The sequence below is a fragment of the Ovis canadensis genome, chromosome 7 (genome assembly GCF_042477335.2).
Source record: "Ovis canadensis isolate MfBH-ARS-UI-01 breed Bighorn chromosome 7, ARS-UI_OviCan_v2, whole genome shotgun sequence".
Classification (NCBI taxonomy): domain Eukaryota; kingdom Metazoa; phylum Chordata; class Mammalia; order Artiodactyla; family Bovidae; genus Ovis; species Ovis canadensis.
Genome location: NC_091251.1, coordinates 23,070,892 through 23,091,353, shown reverse-complemented (window position 1 = coordinate 23,091,353; position 20,462 = coordinate 23,070,892).

Genomic DNA, 20,462 nt, shown 5'->3' with positions numbered 1-20,462 from the left:
TCTATAGAATCTATAAGAAACTACTGGAACACAAATGAGATCAGCAAGATTATATAAAAATCAATACACAAAAGTAAACATTTTATTATACTAGCAACAAACAGTCCGAAATTGAAATTAAAAATACCAATGCTTATGGATGAGTTTGATAAATATAAATTTATTTATACAAATTGTACACTAAAAATTACAAAATACACAGAAATTTAAGAAGACAGATAAACAGAAAAAGATACCACGTTCATGGGTTAGAAGACTCAAAACAGTAGAAGTGTCAATTTCTCCTCAAGTTGATCTATAGTTTCAATGCAACCCAAATCAAAATCCCCAGAGGATCTCATAAGTAATTGACAAAATGATTCTAAAATGTATATGAAAATTCAAAAGAGCTAGAATAACTGAAACAACTTTAAAAGAAAAGAACAAAATTGGAAAATTTATACTACACTACCTGATTTCAATATTTATTATAAAGCTGTATTAACCCAGATAGTATAGAATTAGTGTGAAGGGAGACAAACAGATCAATGAAATTAAATAGTAAGTTTTTTAAAAGTCATATATATCTCTATGGCCAAATGATTTTCAACAAAGTCCAAGGAAAATTACAGTGGTGAAAAGACTTTTTAGCTAGTGATGCTGAAACATTTAGATATCCATATGTAAATATAGATAAGTAAACTTCCTATAACTGATTCAGGTTAATGTTTGGCAGAAACCAACACAATCCTGTGAAGCAATTATCTTTAAAAATATGTATAAAAAATTAGTAAATTTCATACTGTATGTGAAAACTTGAAATGGATTATATATATATATACTTTAAACTTTTGAAAGAAAGCAAGAAAAAGTGTTTGAGATCTTAGGCTAGACAAAGATTTCTTCGGTATGATACATAACGCACTATCCTTAAAAGAAAAAAATGATAAACTGAACTTCATCAAAATTAAGTACTTAAGAAAATGAAAAGACTAGGCAAAAATGAAGATGCACTCAACCCCCCAGCTTTGGGGCAGAGTCAGGGAAGAAGGACAGCAGAAAGGGATTTAGGGTGTTTTGATGATGTGGGTTTTGTGATTGTTACAGCTTCCCAAGTGCTACAATAGTAAAAAAAATCCACCTGCCAATGCAGGAGACAGGGGTTCAATCCTTAGTTTGGGAATATCCCCTGGAGGAGGAAATGCCAACCCACTCCAGGATTCTTGTCTGGAAAATCCCATGGAGAGAGGAGCCTGGAGGGCTACAATCCATAGGGTCACAAAGAATCAGACATGACTGAACGCAACAACACAACACAATTTTATATATGGCATGTGATTGGATCATGAGTTGTTCTGTCATGTGGAGTCATCTACAGCTTCTACCATTGTACCAGCCCAAAAACGAACCGACCTGAGGGAGCTGTGCTGCAGAAGAATAAAGAAGAATGAGACTCAGAAATAAAGTGGGGATCAGAGGGCTGATGCCATTCGCAGGCAAAAGCCCAGATCCTAATCCTTCAGTTCAGTTCAGTCACACAGTTGTGTCTAACTCTGCGATCCCATGAATCGTAGCACGCCAGGCCTCCCTGTCCATTGCCAGCTCCCAGAGTTCACTCAAACTCATGGCCATCTAGTCGGTGATGCCATCTAGCCATCTCATCCTCTATCATCCCCTTTTCCTCCTGCCCCCAATCCCTCCCAGCATCAGAGTCTTTTCCAATGAGTCATCTCTTCCCATGAGGTACCCAAAGTACTGGAGCTTCAGCTTTAGCATCATTCCTTCCAAAGAACACTCAGGGCTGATCTTCAGAATGGACTGGTTGGATCTCCTTGCAGTCCAAGGGACTCTCAAGAGTCTTTTCCAACACCACAGTTCAAAAGCATCAATTCTTCGGCTCTCAGTCTTCTTCACAGTCCAACTCTCACATCCATACATGACCACTGGAAAAACCATAGCCTTGACTAGACCGACCTTTGTTGGCAAAGTAATGTCTCTGCTTTTCAATATGCTATCTAGGTTGGGCATAACTTTCCTTCCAAGGAGTAAGCGTCTTTTAATTTCATGGCTGTAGTCACCATCTGCAGTGATTTTGGAGCCCCCCAAAATAAAGTCTGACACTGTTTCTACTGTTTCCCCGTCTATTTCCCATGAAGTGATGGGACCGGATGCCATGATCTTCGTTTTCTGAATGTTGAGCTTTAAGCCAACTTTTTCACTCTCCTCTTTCACTTTCATCAAGAGGCTTTTTAGTTCCTCTTCACTTTCTGCCATAAGGGTGGTGTCATCTGCATATCTGAGGTTATTGATATTTCTCCCGGCAATCCTGATTCCAGCTTGTGCTTCTTCCAGCCCAGTGTTTCTCATAATGTACTCTGCATATAAGTTAAATAAGCAGGGTGACAATATACAGCCTTGACGTACTCCTTTTCCTATTTGGAACCAGTCTGTTGTTCCATGTCCAGTTCTAACTGTTGCTTTCTGACCTGCATATAGGTTTCTCAAGAGGCAAGTCAGGTGGTCTGGTATTCCCATCTCTTTCAGAATCTTCCACAGTTTCTTGTGATCCACACAGTCAAAGGCTTTGGCATAGTCAATAAAGCAGAAATAGATATTTTTCTGGAAGTCTCTTGCTTTTTCCATGATCCAGCAGATGTTGGCAATTTGATCTCTGGTTCCTCTGCCTTTTCTAAAACCAGCTTGTGCATCAGGAAGTTCACGGTTCACGTATTGCTGAAGCCTGGCGTGGAGAATTTTGAACATTACTTTACTAACCTGTGAGATGAGTGCAATTGTGCAGTAGTTGGAGCATTCTTTGGCATCGCCCTTCTTTGAGACTGGAATGAAAACTGACCTTTTCCAGTCCTGTGGCCACTGCTGAGTTTTCCAAATTTGCTGGCATATTGAGTGCAGCACTTTCACAGCATCATTTTTCAGGATTTGAAAGAGCTCAACTGGAATTCCATCACCTCCACTAGCTTTGTTTGGAGTGATGCTTTCTAAGGCCCACTTGACTTCACATTCCAGGATGTCTGGCTGTAGGTTAGTGATCACACCATCGTGATTATCCGGGTCATGAAGATCTTTTTTGTACAGTTCTTCTGTATATTCTTGCCACCTCTTCTTAATATCTTCTGCTTCTGTTAGGCCGGTACCATTTCTGTCCTTTATTGAGCCCATGTTTGCATGAAATGTTCCCTTGGTATCTCTAATTTTCTTGAAGAGATCTCTAGTCTTTCCCATTCTGTTGTTTTCCTCTATTTCTTTGCGTTGATCTCTGAGGAAGGCTTTCTTATCTCTTCTTGGTATTCTTTGGAACTCTGCATTCAGATGCTTATATCTTTCCTTTTCTCCTCTGCTTTTCGCTTCGCTTCTTTTCACAGCTATTTGTAAGGCCTCCCCAGACAGCCATTTTGCTTTTTTGCATTTCTTTTCCGTGGGAATGGTCTTGATCCCTGTCTCCTGTACAATGTCATGAACCTCCGTCCATAGCTCACCAGACACTACTCTATCAGATCTAGTCCCTTAAATCTATTTCTCACTTTCACTGTATAATCATAAGGGATTTCTTTAGGTCATATCTGAATGGTCTAGTGGTTTCCCCTACTTTCTTCAATTTAAGTCTGAATATTGTTAACTTCTACTTCCTTATTCATGCTCTCCTGGTAGCTCAGATGGTAAGGCGTCTGCTTACAATGCAGGAGACCTGGGTTCGAGCCTTGGGTCGGGAAGATCCCCTGGAGAAGGGAATGGCAACCCACTCCAGTATTCATACCTGGAAAATCCCTTGACCAAGGAGCCTGATGGGCTACAGTCCATGGTGTTGCAAAGAGTTGGACAGGACTGAGTCACTTCACTTCACTTCACTTCAGAGATATCTGTTCTTTACAATCTCAGATCGGGGATAAAGATATACAATGCACAGTCCTCAATGTCAAACCTTCAGGCCTTTCATGACTTTGTTTAGCCCTTCGGCTAGTAGCGCCCTTTCTCAGCAACTCCCTCAAGGCTCTGGTTACCGGAACAGTCACTAATAGTTTTCCATCAGTCACATCAGTACTTCAGCATCTTGTTTTCAAGATGTCTTTCCAGGATGTACTTTTTACTGCTCCCAGCCCTTCTCCTGGGGGCGATGAGAAAGTCATTTTTATTTTTCAAAGAGACCCTGTTATAGTACAGGCCTGTGCGTAGCATATTCCCTGCATTCTACGTGTGGATATGGTAACGTGGAATAGGATAAAGAGAATGGATACAAGACTGTTGTATTTTGTACCTATTACATGCCATCTCCTCTGGGGCATCTTGGGGATGGAGTAGTAAACAACACAGTTCATCAGTCCATACTTTCCTATAGCATATATTTCAGAGAAAAAAAAAGCCTTTTCAAATTAAAAAAACAAAAATGTAATTTTAATAATACTAACCAAGAAAAAGAAAAGACATGTTTCTATAGGAGCAAATAACCAGAGGACATGAGGATTAAGGATGTGCGCTACTCAGGTCTCCTGTAGGGAGAGTGTAGTTGACTGACAACCCCAGCTGCTGCCGCTATGGATCTACCATCACATTTGGTAAAAATACCAGGGCAAGGAACTTTACAGTTCTGCCTCAGTTTTGTCATTTGTAGTGACAGGGATAGTATAGAACTCCCAGGCAAGAATACTGGAGTGGGTTGCCATTGACCCACGGATGGAAACTGTGTCTCCTGTATCTCTTGCATTGGCAGGCAGGTTCTTTACCACTGAGCTGCTTGGGAAGCGTTAACAATCACGAAAACCACATCATCAAAACGCCCTAAGTCCCTTTCTGCTTTCCTTCTTCCCTGACTCTGCCCCAAAGCTGGGGGTTGAGTGCATCTTCTGCTTTTGCCCCTCCTGAACTGCAGCCAGCCGATGACAATACTGCAGACGTGTTAGACCCAGCCTTCCTGAAGGGCAAAAGACCCTTGTAAAGGGCAATTCTGAGTTGAAAACTCCCCCTTTGCTTAGCCAGAACTCTCTTAGAAGAGTGCTGCAGTCTTTTTCTACCCAGTTCTCCTTCCTTCTTCTCCGTCAATAGATGTCAAATGTGCGTTGGAACCTGAGGCTCTCCCTGCTTACTCTTGCTTCCTCCCTTTTATCTTCCACAGGGATCCTCTAGTAAATCTCTTGCATGTCTAATCCTGTGTTGACATTCACTTCTTGGAAGACCTGAACTAACATAGAAGCTTTCCCTAGCAAGTGCCATTTAAGCTGAGATCTAAAGGAGTAGACGCTGGAGGAAGAAATGGCAACGCACTCCAGCAATTCTTGCCTGGCAAATCCCATGGGCAGAGGAGCGTGATGGGGTACAGTCCATGGGATTACAAAAAGTCGGACGCAACTGAGCTTGCACACAAAGAAGAAGAAGTTAGATGAAAATTTGAAGGAAGAAAGAGAAGAGCCCTGAATTAGAGAGGAACTTGGCACAATGCCTGGCACATGGTTAGTGCTCAATAAACTGCTTGACTAAATGGAGTACAAGTGCTCTGTGTAGAGCAAGAAATTGTTCCTCATAAACAAGTTTACAAAAGGAGTTCTATTATTATCACTGCTATTACAAATGACAAAACTGAGGCAAAACTGTAAAGTACCTTGCCCAAGGTCAGGCAGCAGCTGAAAAGTACACCTAGGAGACAAACAGGTTTGTCTCCAAGTTATTTTTAACTGCTTAGCTACCCAGTTATGTTGACTCTCCTCAGAGGAGTTGAAAAGGGCTTTGAAAAGAATATGCATAAAATTTTTTTAAACTCATAATCCATCTAAAGGCCACTGCCTCTTCTAGAAACAGGGCCAGAGACATCCTGAATTGCCCTGGTGATGTGTATGAAAGTCCTGAAGTAACTGGATAGGATGTCATTAGTGGAGTCCATGTTGTAAACTGAGTTCCATAGCTGGAGAAGCAGAGGTTGAAGGAAACCGTAGGAAGTTCCTCTTCTTAAAGTAATGCTACATGGAGATACACAGATGTCTTTCTGATTAGGAAGAAGTGAGTGAAACCAGAGATACAGGATAGAGTTAGATGATTGTTACAGTATTAAAACTCTTCAAACTTATCAACTTCTCACTATCCAGTGTGATCCTCTATGTGTCATGGGGACACTTTCAAAGTGCATCCTTTTGGGTGCAACTTGAGAGCATGTACTGACTACTGAACAGTACTCCTGGGAACTCAAAATGCACTACTCCATCATTCTATCTCTAATAAACTCATTGTAGAACAGCCTTTGAGGGTGATTGTAGAGAACTAGAACTAACAGGAAGTTTAGCAATTATCCATGCTTCTGATTTTACATGAAAGAAAACAATGGAGGAAAAGGAAACAAATTAACATGGACTAAATGATCTAGAATATATACGCATGTAATTTCAACTTTGATATAGCCTGAGAATAGACAGAACAATCAAAGAAGGCAACTGCAAACTCTACATGAACACACTGTGAGTGTAGTTTTCTATTCATTCACCTGGATCAACCTCCGGGAAATTTCAAGTTGAAATTACTTCCATTCATTCTTATGCCTCCAGAAATTACTCTAGTAAAATATAAATGTGAGTAGCAATTCGCTCAGAGTAATAAACTTAGTGGGGAGAGGTTAACTTAGTGGGGAGAGGAGTTAACAGAATTTGCTGCTTTCAGTGATTACACAAGTAATGAAGGCTTATTGGAGAAATTTTAGAAAATACAGCAATGTATTAAAAAGGAAGTAAAAATATACAATTGATGGGATACAGTAAAACTAGTGTGTATGACCTGAAAGCTGGCTTTTAAAAAGCTAATTGTATGAAGACAAATATAAGAAATGAAATGCCAATCAAAGTCTCAATTTTCATCATCATGAATGTTTAACAGATATGATTCAGTATGGCCCAGACTAATATCTCACTCTTTAATTTTTACTACTTTGAAAACAAAAGAAGTGAACAACCTAAAATAATATTCTAAGAGATTCAAAGTAAAAGAATTTCTGTGAATGGAAGAGTAATTTACTAGACAATGAGGATCTAAAAAAATCTCAGTGATAGTTTCCAAATAATTCAATAGCATAACAGTTAAATGAGTCAATTAGAACCCCAAAACTCCTTTTTTTTTAATTGAGTCAGGAGTAATTTTTAAAAATAGCATCTGATTTTTCTAACCTGAGTCCTGAAATTATGCAGATATGTAGACTTTTCAAGGATATGTAAAGGTTAACAAATTCTAGGGACATGTAAAAGAATAAAATCAATATTGCAAACACTTCTTTACATAGTTAATCACTGAGGATTTGTTTCACATTTACTTTCTTAATCTTGTTTCTTTCCCTCCTAGGAGGGTTTCAGTCACTAACTCATTTGTTTATTCATCTCAGTCTTTCAATCAACAAATATTTACTGATCACCCGTTGTCTTCTAGGTAAATAGTTACCATAAGAATGTCAATACTTGGGAGGTAGAGGATGGTAGTAATGAAAACCTGAATAAAATAGACAGCTAATTAGAAAAGGAGCCAAACTTCAAGACCAAACAGGAGTATGTGAGCAAGATTAAGTGCCAACAAAAGCTTAAAAAGTGTTATTGAAAAATAGGGTTTCACTCAAAAGATTCTTTCCTCAAAAGGAAAAGTAAAGATGAAGGCTAGAAGAGAAGTGAGTTTATTGGACTTCTCTGGTGGTACAGTGGATAAGAATCCACCTGCTGATGCTGGAGACACGGGTTTGATCTCTGCTCCAGGAAGATACCACATGCCTTGGGGCAACTAAGTCTGTGCACCATGACTACTGAGCCTGGGCTCCAGAGCCTGTGAGCCACAACTAACGAACCCGTGTGCTGCAACTGCAAAAGCCCTCATGCCTACAGTCTGTCCTCTGCAACAGGAGAGGACTCTGCAATGAGAAGCACCACGATGAAGAGTAGCCCCCCACTCGCCACAACTAGAGAAAGCCCACGTGCAGCAACAAAGACCCAGTGCAACCCAAAATAAGTTATTTTTTAAAGTGCACTTATTTTCCAAAAAGCTAATTCTCGTTGCTGTTGTTCAGTTGCTCAGTCATGTCTGACTCTATGCGACCCCATGGATTGCAGCACACCGGGCTTCCCTGTCCTTCACCATCTCCTGGAGCTTGCTTAAATTCTTGTCCATTGAGTCAGTGACACCATCCAATCATCTGTCCTCTGTTGTCCCCTTCTCCCCCTGCCTTCAATCTTTCCCAGCATCAGGGTCTTTTCTAATGAGTCAACTCTTCACATCAGGGGGCCAAAATATTGGAGCTTCAGCTTCAGCATCAGTCCTTCCAATGAGTATTCAGGATTGATTTCCTTTAGGATTAACTGATTTGATCATTTCTCATAGGTATCAGAATGTAATGCTTCAGTTGCTAAATTTTTCTGTTTGCATTCCAGCTAGCTCTATACCACACTCTCTTCTCTTGCAGTTTCTACTTAGGAAGCTCCAGTCAGAGAATTTTTCAGGGAAATGTTAACCAGATGGCTTTTTCTAATCTTCCTTGGGGGAAAATAAAATCAAAGTAGGGTTTGAAAGTAACACCGCCACCTACAAGTAAGTACTTTGAAAAGAAAAATGACTGAAATTCCAATCATCTGGGTAGATGTCCAAGCTGCCAGAAATCTAAGAATAAAGCTTTGGAGTGGGGCTTCTGGTTTACAGAAAATAGAAATGTAATTAAAATAAGAAAAGAAAAAAACTCAAAAGTCTTGGTATTCTTCAAAAACAAAATACCTATTTGCCTATGTGTTTTGCTTCCATGGGGTTCTCTGATGGCTCAGATGGTAAAGCCTCTACCCGCAATGCGGGAGACCCGGGTTCGATCCCTGGGTCAGGAAGATCCCCTGGAGAAGCAAATGGCAACCCACACCAGTACTCTTGCCCAGAAAATTCCATGGACAGAGGAGCCTGGTGGGCTACAGACAAAGAGTTGGACATGACTGAGCTACTTCACTTTCTTTCTTTCTTTCTTTTGCTTCCATATTAGCTACATCTTTCCAGGCCCATGAGATTCTTGGCCAAGTTATTTTAAACATCTCCACATCTCAGTTTCCTTATCTGCCTGCCTCTTGGTTGTGAGGATTTGATTCTTAGTAATTATTTAAAATGGTTCAGTTTAAACTCAGATTCTTGTCCATTTCATCTTTTTCTGAGTATCGTCATATTTAGCCGTAACTACTACCAATAGCCAGGACTCCTTCACTCCCACCTCTACCTGTCCTGAAACAAAGTTACCAGACCCTTTGTTTTAGGTGAAACTGAGAATATGTTTAGGTGAAACTGAGAATATGTTTAGGTGAAACTGAGGATCACTGAATAAGAAGTACTTTCTGATTCACCCTGCAACCTAAACACTTGGTTGCTACCATAAGGAGAGAACCCTACATTGAACTTCAGCATTAATAATAAGAAAGTAGGTCTATAAGAAATATCTATTGAATTTTTAGATTTTAGTTTTAGCAGTCACAGAATTCAGCAGGTAGCTCCAAATTCCAAACATGTAATAAAGTTATGTATCATGATATTAAAATTATACTTATGAACTTTAGAGGCCAACCTTTTTTAGGTATTTCAGCATCAAAATCACAGAAGCTTGATTCCCGCAGACCACGACTTGTTGTTCTTGGGGGTTGGATGGGTGGGAGGGAAAAGGGATAGAAAGGGTGCTGAATATATCAGAATGTACCGATGCACTACCCAGATGGTACCACTCAGATAAATAATATTATTTACTAAATCGATCTGAATATCATCCAGCTCTTTATTTAGCAGCTACAAAGTAGATTTATTTTAAATGATAAATAAGAAATATAAGTGATCCAAGGAAGGAAAAAATATCTGTCAATTGAGGTTAAATTTAACTCAAAAATAAATTATATAAAGATAAAAATATGAAGATATGTTCAGCCATCTGTAAAATTACTTCTCTGGCAAAAGTTTTAAAATATGCCAATGCCAAGTGTTGACAAGGATGGGGAACAATGAAAAATCTTAAATATTTCTGGTATTTAAAACCACTTTGTTTAAAAACACTTCGGACGACACTATGGGATTTCAAATAAAATTGAAGAAGTATATATCTTGCAATCCAGCAATTCCTCTCCTCAGTATATACCCTAAAGAAATTCTTACACAGGAAATCTGTACAATTATTTTAATCCCAATATTGTTTCAAACAGAAAAAAAATTAACTCAAATATCTGTTGACAAGAAAGTGAGTTGCAGTTTATTCATAAACTGAATACAGCAGTGAAAATAAATTGTAGCTATATATGTCAACATGGATGAACTTCAGAAATCTGCATGCTGAGGAAAAATAAAAAGCACATTCCATTTATACAAAGTTCAAATCTGAAAAACTAAATAATTTGTTATTTGGTAATATATTCACATATAGTAAAACTATAAAGAAAAGCAAGGAAATGATAAACACAAAATTCAGGGGTAGCAGATATCCTTGGGTAAAAGGAAGAAAGACAAGGATGAAACAGTGGAAGGACAGAAAAGAGGACTTAGAGTGATAATATTCTATTTCTTAAATTAAGTGGCAGGTACCTGGGTGTTCACTTATTATCATAAATGATAATACTTTTATATATGTTATAAATAATGACAAAATTCTTAAAAATCAGAACTTATACATTATAAGAGATATTAAATTAACGTGAAACTTAAAAGCTTTACAAACATCCAAAATTCAGCAAAAGTAATATGAACATAACCTCAGGGAGTTCTTATTGCGAACATAATCAATTGTTCAGTAGATCCTTGGTCTTGCAATGATTTGTAATTCTTCTGCGGTAAGAACTTGAATTCTATACACAGAAATTCTAGTTTCACAGAATTTCTGGCTACTGAATGAGCCTACTGAGGATGGCTGGGAATATACCTAAAAACTTAACTTTGTTGTTCTCTTCTTATCTGTATATAATGAGGAAACTTGTGAATTAATTTTTTTAAAATTATTGTTTCTTTATGAATACGATCCCACCAGAAAGCCAACTTTTCGTGCTGGTTTGGCTCTATAGAAAAAGAGAAACAGTCTAACTAAGAAGTGTTTTTAACTCGAAGTTTTATCCAAAAGGAGGACATACTATTAAAATACTTGTGATTTGAAGATTTCTAAAGGCGCCAAGATATGTACCCTAAGAATGAAGAGTGAAGAAATTATAGAAAGATTATTTCATGACTGTGCTTATGAAGCAGCAATTCTCTTGATATAGCTATTCAAGCTCCCAGCAAGATCACTAATCTCAGGAATGTATATATGAGGCCATCAGACTTAATATTAGCCAACTAATTTTCCTTGCTGTGATTTCTTACTCCTTAAGCAACTTTGTCATTATAATTCGACGTCCTGCTTTGCTTCCCTACAAGGAGAGGAAGACCATACCTACCAGCACTGTGCTGGATATTTCCACTGGACCTGTATATCCAGTCCTCCCATCCCACCCCACTTTCTACCAGAGACATTGACCTATATGGACTCTTATTACCTGGCTCCCTTGCCCACTGGGCTTCCCATTGAGTTGGATCAATGCCTTAGAGCCTTAGGAGATTAGAGTAAGGGAGAAAAGAGAGGTTGGGTTGTTTACTCCCCAGAGTTCTTGCTCTGTTGTCATTGTAGGCTGACTGTGTTCATAACCGAGGTCTCGAGCAGCTTTTTCCACAACCCTTCTCCATCTGTGGGTTCCAATAATCACTTCTTTCCCTCACTTCTTCAGGCTGTCAAAGAATCTGACCTTGTAGGACTTTCCTGGCAGTCCAGAGGTTGGGGCTCTGTTCTTCCAATGCAGGGGATGTGAGTTCAATCCCTGGTCAGGGACTAAGATGCCACATGCTGCATGGCATGGAATTCTGGCCCTGTGAACCTGCTTTTGCTCTCAGAATGTCTGGAAGAGTAATTGTGTAGTCTATCCCCAGAGAGAAGTCCTCCAACTAGCCACTCATAAGCAGTGTCCAAAGGATGGTGGGAACATTTCTTCATTTTTTTTTTTCCATGAAATTATCTCCATATAGACACAGCAGCAGATGTGTGGCAGGGTCCCTTTTTCCTCTCATCTCATCTTCCCTTATCTTCCTTTCTGCCATATCCCAGTATCCTCTCTAGTCAGTGGTCAAGTCAATGGAAATTCCAGTCCTTAGTACAGTCCTAGGAGGGTAATTGTGAGAGCTATGAAACGTTCATTTTATTTTTTATTTTTTACTTTATTTTACTTTACAATACTGTATTGGTTTTGCCATACATTGACTTGAATCCACCACGGGTGTACATGTGTTCCCAAACATGAACCCCTCTCCCATCTCCCTCCTGAGAACATCTCTCTGGGTCATCACCATGCACCAGCCCCAAGCATGCTATATCCTGCGTCGGACATAGACTGGCGATTCGATTCTTACATGATAGTATACATGTGAAACGTTCATTTTAATTGACTAAGGCCTTTCAGGAACTTTAGGGTGAAGGACCTATGAAAGAAACACACAAAACACATTTTTAAAGTGACTTTTTTTCCCCTGAAAATATTGCTATCTTATTACAGTATTGTATAACTTGGGTGTATTATTTTACTAAAAGACCTTCTTCTCACCCTGTGTGAGAAGGGGAAAGAATGGGAAGAGAAGGCAGAGAAGATGAGTAAAGAATGGAGTGGTAGCTGCAGATGCAAGTCATGTCCAGAGAGAAGGAGAAAAAGAGAGAGCATTTCAAGAAATAGAAACATGTTGAAGGCTCAAAAGGTGGGAAGCTGGAACATTTGTGGAACTGAAATAAAGCCAGTGTAACCAGAGCTCTATTAGCAAAAGAGAGAATGGTTTGTGAGACAGAGCTGTGAATCAGAGAAAGCAGGAGCATCCTCGGTCACATTACGGAGCTCAGTCTTTATCCTAAGTAAAGAAAGGGTGGATGGTTGGAAGGCAAGTTAAGTAAATATTACAAAAGCTCGGTTGAGAAGGGTTGAGAAGCTGGCCCATGTGATTTATTATGTATCACTTTATTTCTTGGCTTTCTTGCATTGAATTTTTTAAAAATTAAAGTATAGCTGATTTACAGTATTGTGTTATTTCAGATGTACCGCAGAGTAATTCAGTTGCATATTCTTTTTCACATTCTTTTCCTTTATGGATTATTACAGAATATTGAATATAGTTTGCTGTGCTATTCAGTAGGTCCCTGTTTGTTATCTATTTTATATATTGAAGTGTGTATATATTAACCCCAAATTCCTAATTTATCCCTCCTTCCCTTCCCCTTTTATAACCATATGTCTGTAGATCTATTTCTGTTTTGTATTTAAGTTCATGTGTATCTTTTTTTAGATTCTACATAGTAAGTGCTATTACATGATATTTGTCTTTCTCTGGCTTACTTCACTTAGTATGATTCTCTCTATATCTATCCATGTTGCTGCAAATGGCATTATTTTATTCTCTTTAATGGTTGAGTGATAGTCTGTTGTGTATATATACATCTTCTTTATCCATTCATCTGTCAATGGACACTTACCTTTCTTTCATGTCTTGGCTACTGTAAATAGACTTGCACTTAAACTTTTTAAAAATTTAAATTATCCAGAAAATATATGAATACATTCTTAAAATATAAATTTTCAACAATGCAAACTGGAAAGTTCCCCTGATTAATCACCCTTAATAATTCTTGAAATTGCTCTCAATTGTTATGTATTCAGAATGTTTAAGTCAACAAGTAATGAGAAAATCTGGCAATCAATGACCTAAGCTAATTCGAGTTTGATAGGCAGCTATGCAAAGGAGAAAGGAAAAAATATACTCAACTGAATGCTGAGTTCCAAAGAATAGCAAGGAGAGATAAGAAAGCCTTCCTCAGTGATCAGTGCAAAGAAATAGAGGAAAACAATAGAATAGGAAAGACTAGAGAACCCTTCAAGAAAATTGTAGAAATCAAGGGAAAATTTTATGCAAGGATGGGCACAGTAAGGACAGAAGTGGCAAGGACTTAACAGAAGCAGAAGAGATTTTTAAAAGGTGGCAAGAATACACAGAAGAACTATACAGAAAAGGTCTTAATGACCAGGATAACCATGATGGTTTGGTCATTCACCTAGAGCCAGACATCCTGGAATGTGAAGTCAAGTGGGCCGTAGGAAGCATTACTATAAACAAAGCTAGTGGAGGTGATGGAAGTCCAGCTGAGCTATTTCAAGTCTTCAAAGATGATGCTGTGAAAGTGCTGCACTCAATATGACAGCAAATTTGGAAAACCGTGGCCATAGGACTGGAAAAGGTCAATTTTCATTCTAATCCCAAAGAAGGGCAATGCCAAAGAATGTTCAGACTACCATACAATTGTGCTCATTTTGCATGCTAATAAGGTTATGCTCAAAATCCTTCAATCTAGGTTTCAGCAGTATGTGAATTGAGAACTCCCAGATATACAAGCTGAGTTTAGAAAAGGCAGAGGAATCAGAAATCAAATTGCCAACATTTGTTGGATCATAGAGGAAGCAAAGGAATTCCAGAAAATCATCTACTTTTGCTTCATTCACTACACTAAAGCCTTTGACTGTGTGGGGTCACAGCAAACTGTGGAAAATTCTTAAAGAAATGGGAATACCAGACCACCTTACATGTCTCCTGAGAAACCTGTATGCAGGACAAGAAGCAACAGTTAGAACCAGACATGGAACAATGGACTGGTTCAAAATTGAGAAAGGAGTATGACAAGGCTGTGTATTGTCACCTTGCTTATTTAACTTCTATGCAGAGTATATCTTGCTAAATGCCAGGCTAGATGAATCACAAGCTGGAATCAAGATTTCTGGGAGAAATATCAACAACCTCAGATATGCATATGATACCACTCTAGTGGCAGAAAGTGAAGAGGGACTAAAGAGCCTCTTGATGAAGAAAGTGAAAGAGGAGAGTGAAAAAGCTGGCTTAAACCTCAACATTCAAAAAACAAAGATCATGGCAACTGGTCCCATCACTTCGTGGCAAATAGAAGGGGAAAAATTAGAAGCAGTGACAGATTTTCTTTTGGGGGGCTCCAAAATCACTGTGGATAGTGACTGCAGCCATGAAATCAAAGGTGCTTGCTCCTTGGAAGGATAGCTATGACAAACCTAATCAGTGTATTCAAGAGCAGAGACATCACTTTGTCAAAAAAGGTCCACATAGTCAAAGCTATGGTTTTTCCAGTAGTCGTGTGCAGATGTGAAAGTTGGACCATAAAGAGGGCTGACTGACAAAGAATTGATGTTTTCAAATTGTGGTGCTGGAGAAGACTCTTGAGAGTCCCTTGGACAGCAAGGTCAAACCAGTCAATCCTAAAGGAAATCAACCCTGAATATTCATTGAAAGGACTGATGTTGAAGCTGAAACTCCAATGCTTTGGCCATCTGATGCGAAGAGCTGACTCATTGGAAAAGACCCTGATGCTGGGAAAGACTGAAGACAAAAGAAGAAGAGTACAGCAGAGGATGAGATAGTTAGATAGCATCACTGACTCAGTGGACATGAGTTTGAGCAAACTCCAAGAGACAGTGAAGGACTGGGAAGCAGTGCTGCAGTCCATAAGGTTCCAAAGAGTCAGACACAACTTAATGACTAAACAACAAGGCAGCTGTTAGCTTTGGTTTAGTGATGTCAAGATGGCTGCCATAGCTCCAAGCATGGTATCTATCGTTCACAAATCAGTGTGTGGCAATAGATCGTTAATTTTCACCATTGCGTGGAATTCTGTTCTACAAGTATACTATAGTGTATCCATTATTCTGTTAAGGGACACTTGAGTTATTTCCAGTTTAGGAGATTTTGTTTTGTTTGCATTTTCTGTTTCTGCTATTATAAACATAGTCTTAAACAAGTCTTCTGGTGTACAAATTACACAAATTTATCTACGTACTATCTAGAAGTAGATTTGCTGAGTAACAGAGTTTTTATATCTCAATTTTATTTTATTATGCCCTTTGTATAAGTCATACCATAGAGTACATATTGTTCTGCATCTTTAATATATTACAAGAGCTCAAAGATTTCTTCTATATTTCTCACTACTCACCCCAGCACCATTTATTCATCTAACAAATATTTATTGAGTACCTACTATGTACCAGAGATCATTCTGTCATTTTTTTAGATTGCATCCAAGTACTGCATTTTGGACTCTTTTGTTGACCATGATGGCTACTCCATTTCTTCTGAGAGATTCCTGCCCGCAGTAGTAGATATAATGGTCATCTGAGTTAAATTCACCCATTCCAGTCCATTTTAGTTTGCTGATTCCTAGAATGTCAATGTTCACCCTTGCCATCTCTTGTTTGACCACTTCCAATTTGCCTTGATTCATGGACCTGACATTCCAGGTTCCTATGCAATATTGCTCTTTACAGCATTGGATCTTGCTTCTATCACCAGTCACATCCACAGCTGGGTATTGTTTTTGTTTTGGCTCCATCCCTTCATTCTTTCTGGAGTTACTTCTCCACTGATCTCCAGTAGCATATTGGGCACCTAATGACCTGGGGAGTTCCTCGTTTGGTATCCTATCATTTTGCCTTTTCATACTGTTCATGGGGTTCTCAAGGCAAGAATACTGAAGTGGTTTGCCATTCCCTTCTCCAGTGGACCACAATCTGTCAGACCTCTCTACCATGACCCACCCATCTTGGGTTGCCCTGCAGGCATGGCTTGGTTTCATTGAGTTAGACAAGGCTGTGGTCCTAGTGTGATTAGATTGACTAGTTTTCTGTGAATATGATTTCAGTGTGTCTGCCCTCTGATGCCCTCTTGCAACACCTACCATCTTACTTGGGTTTCTCTTACCTTGGGCGTGGGGTATCTCTTCACGGCTGCTCCAGCAAAGCACAGCCACTGCTCCTTACCTTGGACGAGGGGTATCTCCTTACCGCCGCCATTCCTGACCTTCAACGTGGGATAGCTCTTCTAGGCCCTCCTGTGCCTGCGCAGCCACCACTCCTGGCTTGCTCCTCCCAGCTGCCGGCCCTGGCCTCGGGTGTGGGTGGCTCCTCCCAGCTGCCGGCCCTGGCCTCGGGTGTGGGTGGCTCCTCCCAGCTGCCGCCCCTGGCCTTGGGCTGGGGTGGCTCCTCAGGGTCACCGCCCCTGGCCTTGGGCGAGAGGTGGCTTCGCCCTGCCGCCCCTGAAGCTGGTTTTAGAAAAGGCAGAGGAACCAGAGATCTAATTGCCAACATCTGCTGGATCACGGAAAAAGCAACAGAGTTCCAGAAAAACAACTATTTCTGCTTTATTGACTATGCCAAAGCCTTTGACTGTGTGGATCACAATAAACTGTGGAGAATCCTGAAAGAGATGGGAATACCAGACCACCTAACCTGCCTCTTGAGAAATCTGTATGCAGGTCAGGAAGCAACATTTAGAACTGGACATGGAACAACAGACTGGTTCCAAATAGGAAAAGGTGTACGTCAAGGCTGTATATTGTCACCCTGCTTATTTGACTTATATGCAGAGTACATCATAAGAAATGCTGGACTGGAAGAAACACAAGCTGGAATCAAGATGGCCAGGAGAAATATCAATAACCTCAGATATGCAGATGACACCACCCTTATGGCAGAAAGTGAAGAGGAGCTAAAAAGCCTCATGATGAAAGTGAAAGAGGAGAGTGAAAAAGTTGGCTTAAAGCTCAACATTCAGAAAACGAAGATCATGGCATCCGGTCCCATCACTTCATGGGAAATAGATGGGGAAACAGTGGAAACAGTGTCAGACTTTATTTTTTGGGGGCTCCAAAATCACTGCAGATGGTGACTGCAGCCATGAAATTAAAAGACGCTTATTCCTTGGAAGAAAAGTTATGACCAACCTAGATAGCATATTCAAAAGCAGGGACATTACTTTGCCGACTAAGGTCCTCGAGGTTAAGGCTATGGTTTTTCCTGTGGTCATGTATGGATGTGGGAGTCGGACTGTGAAGAAGGCTGAGCGCTGAAGACTTGATGCTTTTGAACTGTGGTGTTGGAGAAGACTCTTGAGAGTCCCTTGGACTGCAAGGAGATCCAACCAGTCCATTCTGAAGGAGATCAACCCTGGGATTTCTTTGGAGGGAATGATGCTGAAGCTGAAACTCCAGTACTTTGGCCACCTCATGGGGAGAGTTGACTCATTGGAAAAGACTCTGATGCTGGGAGGGATTGGGGGCAGGAGGAGAAGGGGATGACAGAGGATGAGATGGCTGGATGGCATCATGGACTCGATGGACATGAGTCTGAGTGAACTCCAGGAGATGGTGATGGACAGGGAGGCCTGGCGTGCTGCGATTCATGGGGTTGCAAAGAGTCGGACACGACTGAGCGACTGAACTGAACTGAACTGAACTGAACTATGTACCAGGGTCAAGTTGGAAACATTTACTTGAGATTTCCTCTGAAATTTCTTCCCTCCCTATCCTACGTAATGGCCCTTAGTTCTGATCCTTCAGTTTATTATAAGTAGTTTACAAGCCAGTATTATCCCAAGAATAAGGCCCCTGCCAGCCCACAATGTGCTTTTATGCTAGTTGGGAAAACATATCCAATCACATGACAGGGCTGTACACAGCCAGCACTGCGTGGTACTTGGTGAGCACAGCTCAGCCTGTATTTCAGTCCTCACTGCCTCAGCAGACACGCCTTTGCAGGGACAACTTGTTCAACTGTACAGAGCAGCCCTGCCCCAGAGAGCGAGCTGATAGATGCAAATTTCTCTTGAACTCTCTCTGAACCTGGTTATACTCAAAGATGCTCTTGCTTCACCTCTGTTATTCTCTCCTTTATCTGTTGCACTAAACAGACTGTAGGAGAAGTCCATACTGTCTGCCATGAAGAAAAGTGGCACCAATGCTTTTAAGTTCTGTGGCTCAAATTCATGCTTTGTCAGTAAAGCCAACCCAGACACCCAAGCCTTAATTATTTGGCTTGGCTTGAATGGAGAACTGGTGTACGAGCCAGAAATGACCTCTGTGGGGTAGCAATGAAAGATACGAGGTGCCTCTGATGTGGCTTCTTCACCCAACTGCCGACTAATGGCCCAGTTTACTGGTGGATGCCAAGTGACAAAAGAGAAGCCAATCAAATTGTCTCTTTGAGACCTACACATGATAAATGAGTAAGGGACAAATTACTCCACTTTAATGAGCCCGAGTAATAGTGAGAAATTTTTTATTTTTACTGATACTCAGAGTTGCACTTGGTCCCAAGTAGGGAAATCTGGGGCCTGAGGCAACTTCCCTTGTATACAACGTCCAATGGAGAATGAAATCCGTGTGACTCTTCCTTATCCTAATTGGTCATTTCCTCTACTTTTAAGTATAAACTGTCTCCTGTCATTTTCTAAGTTCCGCTTTATCTCTCTAACCAGATGCTAACTTCCTCAAGATCACTTCCTTGTGAGTTCTTTAACCCCTGGCAGAGTGCTGAACCCACACATAGCAAGGATTCAGTAAAATTTGAGAGGTTGAGTAACTTCTTAAAAACTGTTAATTCAACCTAAAACATGTAAATATAAAGGAACACATAACCATCATAAAAATGTAAACAATATAAGTTGGAATTCATGTGCTTTTTCCTCCCACACTCTTAACTACCTCTGCTGAAGGATTATAATTGTTAACACTTTTTTTGTGTGTTCTCAGACCTCTTACTTGCACAGACATATTCATCTATAAGGTTTTTTTCCTTATATAAAAGTGAATCATATATGGCTAATTCATGTTGCTGTGTGGCAGAAACCAACACAATATTGTATAGTAATTATCCTCCAATTAAAAACAAATTTAAAAGTTAAATAATCTTAAAAATGAATCATATATTATTCTGCAACGGGCTTTTTTCAAACAATTTTTTGGTCTGTTTTTCACATCACTATGTGTGGCATGTACCTCATTGTTTTAGATGGCTGCTTCCATATTGTCCCTTCCATAGGATGAATATGTTAATTTTTTAAAATAACCATCTATAGTTGAATATTTAGATAGTCTCCTCCGAGTCTTCACTGTTGTAAATAATGCTACAATGAAAACCCTGGTACATATATTCTTGCACACCTTGGTGATATTTTTACAGGTTATGGACCCAGGTGTAGAATTACTGTGGAACTTATGGTGATGTTTTGAAAAGGACATTCAGTTAGGAAAGTCAAAATACTAGGCTTGACTCTGCCACTTCTTATCTATAATACTCTGAGCAAGTCACTTTGACTCCATGAGATTATTTTATGTCATCTGTAAGAGAAGGAAAAATCTCAGTGTGTTTCATAGGATTATTATGAAAATCAAATGGCAAAACTAAAGCATCACAATTGCTTGATATTAGGTTTCAGTTTAGTTTTAGCAGAATAGGAGTATTTCTTCAGCCTTTTTGTAATTTGCTGAATCTCATTGGATGACTTCCAATTTTCAGTAGTTGACTGAAATGTTCCTCTTTTGAACATAGTATAGGGAACCAAGTAGAAGAGTATTATTGAAATCAAATAGACAAATCATT